A 5,461-nucleotide genomic window follows, 5' to 3' on the forward strand; every position below is an offset into this window, starting at 1 on the left:
CCTACAGTTCCATGTAAATGCAAATATATGAAAGATTTTCTCCTTTCAACAAACACATATACAAAGTGATATCTAGCTATTAAAGTGGCAGCTTCAATACAAATCTGATTAATTACATCGTCTAATCCTTTTAGTCATACAGTTATCAGAGAGCCTCCACAAACACTAAATGGAGCCAACTGACATATTTTCTTTGAAGTTTTCATTGAAGATCTTGCAGAATCATAGAATTAATGAGCTTGACGCATTTGTGGAGATTATGTAGTCTGGGGATTTCCAGGTGTGCTCAGCAAAACTCTGAGAGTTCGTGGAAGTCTGGAGGAGTGGAGGCAGGTGGGTGGGGTTGGGTAGAGTGGTGGGGCAAGGGAAGGCAAGAGATGTCAGCCCAAGTCCAGCCCAGCCCAACCTGGGGCAGTCTACTTTTATGTTATACACAAAAGGACATATGGTGGCTTTGTTTGAAGAAAGGGTTTCACATTTTATAAAAGTGAGAAAATTTAGACCCAGAGAAATTGTGACTTATTCAAACTCTTCCCACTAACCAGTTAGCAAAAGAGCTGAGGTAGAATCAATGCTGTCTTTTCCGTTAGTTTATGTGAAGCTACATTTTTCTGGTTGTCATACAAAGGCTGGAGGAAAATGGGCCAAAGGTCCTTTTAAGGCAAATATGTTGTCTGCCTTGATCAGGTGAGTTCACAATGAGTAAGCCCACAGCCTCATAAAAATAGCCCAAGACTAAATTGAAACATTTTTAGCACAGTCCTTGCAACGTAGTGAGGATTTTAGTAATATAAAGTCATAACCCTTAATGTATGACCTATTATATTTCAGTTTAATAACATATCTAGGCCTTTTTGTCTCTCTCAGTTTAATGATGATCATCAAATTTTTCAAAGGCATTTAGTGCAACTGAAGCTGATTGAACCAGGGAACATTGCATCAGGTTAAACTTCAAAGGGGGTAATAAGCACTTTTATTTGTTACATATAAACTATCAAGTGTGCCTGAACTGCTGCTTAAAATTCAGTGTACTTAACAAATGGGATATTTTAAATAAATATAACCAACACATTATATTGCAGTATAATAGTCATGTTGTTACCCCATGTGGTCTTGCGATTGTCTCTCTGCTCCTTCCCTCTCCATGCTGGCCATTTATCTCTAGCGCAGAATTGTCAAGACTTGGCAAACAAAGAGGTGGGAAAAGGAAAAGAGATCCTCATCCTCTTTGGAAGGGAGGAGAGAAGCATGTTAAAGATGGAAAAGTAAGAGCATCAAAGATATCAAAGTGTTGGAGAAAGAGGAAAGAGAGGAGAGAGAATGAAGAAAGAAAGAAGGGAAGGAGGAGGCAGCAGAGAGAATAAGATACGTCTCATGTCTTTTTGTCTCTGAAACTCTTGGTCTTCCTCTCACTCAAGAGCACATTCAAATTAGCTTAAGTGAAAAAAAGAAGTTTATTGAAAGGACACAAAAAATATGTTATAGGAAACAGACTACAGGTGGGACTGGCAAATTGACAGGCTCCCTCTGGTTTTCTGGGGGTTTTTTTCCCCCTCACTATTTCTCCCTCTCTCTTCTGCTTTATCTCCTCTCCCCCAACATGTGGTTTCTCATCTCTTCTCTCTGTGTTCCTCATTCTTCTCCTATGTGTCCTGACCCTCTGTCCAGTCCCTTGACAAGCCTAGCTCTTTGTAGCCCCTGGAATTCTCTTCATTTCAAATAATCAGCAAGGGTTAATGTGTCCTGGTTAATATTAACTGGTTCATGTGTCCTCCCTCAGTTGCAGACTCTCAAGTTAGAATATCTGGTTGGCTTAGCCTAGGTCAGATGTCCACCCATAATTCCATCAATTTTGGCCTAATTGCCAAAGTAATGACCCTTGTTGGATGTGCGGAGGGGTACCAGGTAGCAGAAAGGGGAATTGTGGACAGTTGGACAGTCAACTTAATATATTTCTAACCCGTTTGCAACTCTGTCCTGGACTCTCAGCCAGTGTTCTTGATCTCCTGTCCTTATCACAAGTCTGCAACCTTTTATGATAGTGTTTTTCACAGTATCATTCAGATCACTTGCGTCAAAGTGTGTTTATTAAAAAATGCAGATATTCAGGCCCGTGTCCCTTATCTATTCCAGGTACCTTATGCGCTAAACACATTTTTGGAACTAGCATAACAAATTCACTGCTAGTTCAATTCTTTCATGCTCTGAGTTTCAAATAACCTATAGACAAATTAACTTCTGGAATAAATGTATTCCAGATACAAATATAAAACACTAGTGATAAAAAATATATAAAAATTTCAAGATTAAAAGGATATTCGCTTTAAATTTTCAGAAAGGAAAGAGAAGATGTTGTCATAGAAAAATTAATATGCGGAATTTTCCCCTTTATTTGTCATATCATTTATTTCATGCATCCACAATTACTATGGGTCTATAAGGAAACCAGGAGATCTGCATTGGTTTGATCACATTTCTGCCTTCTCCATATCCATCTTGACAACTCTGTACTTTGAGTTTATTTTCTCTCCAACTCTGGTGCTACGTAGATACTGCTATTATCCCTGTCTCATTACAACTATGCATTAAATCTTATCATCAAATGCCATTTCCTGTGACAGTCATTCAGGAAGAAACTCAGGCTAATCCTCCTCACCTACCAATTGACCATTAATACACATTCTTCTTCTCTGACTAGATCCTCTCTCACTATTCCTCTGAGCTTGTGCTTCTCAAATTTGAATACGTGTATTCCTGGAGATACACAATTTTAGATCAAAGTCCATAAGATAAAGGTGATGTTTCTTATTAGAATATTTATTTAACTGAAAATTTAATAACTGGGAAGCAACTTCAAATGTTATTTTTTTCTTCCATCAAACATGGATATGTTAAAGAGAAGGATTCAAAATTCACTTAAATTTTAAGAGAAAAGATGATCCTTCAGAAAATTTGAGCTATGTTCTCCAGTTCTCAATCTTGGGCACATTATTAACTTGATGATATATTATTAATTTAGCTGATCTTCTTAAAACACATGCATTCAACAGCTATGAAAACACTAACTTAAAAAATGAGAAAGCTTACAAAAAAAATACAGATCAGGCCCATCCAGAAAGTTCTTGGATGACTGTCGCAGGGTAACAATGGCATTTGATGATAAGATTTAATGCAGAGCTGTAATAAGATAGAGATATTAGCAATATCTAGATAGCACTGTAGTTGGAAAGAAAATAAACTCAAAATATAGAGTTGCCAGGATCGATGTGGAAAGACAGAAATGTGATCAAACCAGTATAGATCTCCTGGGTTCCCTATAGATCCATAGTAATTGTGGATGCACAAAGTAAATGGTATGACAAAGAAGAAAATTCTACCTATTAATGTCATCTCCTCTCTTTAATTCTAACTGAGCCCCAAGAGCCTCTGAGTTTAAAGTATCAGGTGGGAGGCAAATGAAAGCAATTTCATTTTCAAGTAAGTATATCTTTCAGTAGATCTTCAACAAAGTAAATATCCTCCGGAGCCGGTTTTATAATAGGTTCCTCTTAGGAAGACTGGCTCTAACCAGTTCTTAGGAAATGAGCTTACAGAGACAGGGATTGCCCAACTGATTTCAGTAGACAGGAAAGTACATACGGGAACAGAGGTCATGCCAATGCATGTATACCCTACGTACATTTTTATGGACAAATGAATCTGCCAAACAATGCCACATACTTACTTGTTTTTAGGATTTTGATAGTACCATCCAAAGAGCTCAAGGCATTCTTCATAAAAAACTTAAACAGTGTTCATTCTTTTCCTGCTGGCAGAGTGAAAATTACCTCCATGGGCGTAGAGTAGATAGCCACCCACACAGCTTAATTTGGCGGGAGCCAGAAGATCCTGCCTTTTGGAAAATATTTTTTTCCTTTGATTTCTCAGAACATTGCCTTCCCCGTATGCCTGGCCTCCATTCTTACCATTAGTCACCAAGAGATTAGACACTAAGTAGAACTGTTATCTCCATAAAATCACTGTAGAAATACATACTTAAGCGATCTAGGAGAGGCATTGTTTTTCTTTTCTTTTTTTCCATTTCCACAATAAAATACATTAACTCATTTATATGGAGTAGTTTACCTGGATTGTCAGCTTGGAAAACAAATAATAGAATTCCAATGACATGTGACATAAAATGGTAAATTTTTAATGAGAGGTGAAGCATGGGTTTCATAGGCCATTGCCTAGAATCAGAAGACCTAGTTGGAGCCCAGCAGAGGGCACCCTAGAAAACCAGCACAAAGAGACTAGATACATAATAGTGAAGACAAATTTACTAAACCTAACTTTTTCCTCCTTTGTAATTTTTACTAAGCTAGTCCTGATCACCACAAAGCAAACTGGACAACTTCGAGGTTAATTGGTCATGAGTAGAGTGGCCAGGAGACAGCTAATTATTTCTGAATTCCGTAAAATGCTAAAATAATAACAATCATCATCATCGTCACCCCTATGAGCCATATATAACTTCTCAGTTGCCTCTGGTGGAATCAGTCCTTTTCATTCCTCTGATAAAGGAGTTGGCAGCCACAGAAAGCGCGAAGATAATTAGAAAGACACAGAAGGGAGTCAGGACGAATAAGCAGCGTCAAGGGAAGATAGTAAAAGGCAGCTTAGTTAACATTCTCACATTGCTCCATAATGTTGACTGTTGGAAGTCACAAAATTCTTTTTGAGACTTTTCATTCACACACCTGTAAGGTCTTTATAGATATTGACAGATAGAGCCAAATTAGTTAGTTTTTAGAGAGCTAGAGGCTTACTTCATCCACACAACATATGAAATTGTTCCTAAGGAAAACCATGGAGTCGACTTTAGATTCACAAAGCTGATCCCAAAATAGGATTGAAGGCATGCTTGTACTATGCCAAGGAGTACAAAATTAAATTTGAAAAATTATCAAAACAGAATCAGTGATCCAAACCTTTCTAATCATGTAGTCAGTAACCATTTACCTTGCCATTCCTCCACCCCCCACCAAAAAAATTAAAATATATTTTAAACAGTGATTCTATTTTGTGACATAAATGAATCTAAAAGCATTAAGCTCTGATGAGAAAAGAAGACATGGGGATGATCAAGGCCTAGAACTGTTTCTGTCGCTGTACTTATTGTACTTTCTATTGTTCATCTTCCCCTACTATTAATTGTCCGAGTGCAGAGCCAGAGTTCTTGAATTTCAGTAAATGTTCTACAAATACTGATTTATGAGTAAACCCAATACATTCTCTAGGGTTGGGGCAGAATTTGGGGTGATAGCCCAATTAGAAATACTAAGAAGATTTCTAGTCAGGCCGATGGAACTTGGTGCCCAGTATGTGAACTTAGAGGCAACAGGTTTCAGTGATATCCACAAAGAAGTTCTGGAATGTGCCAATGGTCAAGTGGCAGGAACCATGAAACAAATCAGGACAA

This window comes from Pteropus alecto, unplaced genomic scaffold, assembly GCF_000325575.1.
Source record: "Pteropus alecto unplaced genomic scaffold, ASM32557v1 scaffold20, whole genome shotgun sequence".
NCBI lineage: Eukaryota > Metazoa > Chordata > Mammalia > Chiroptera > Pteropodidae > Pteropus > Pteropus alecto.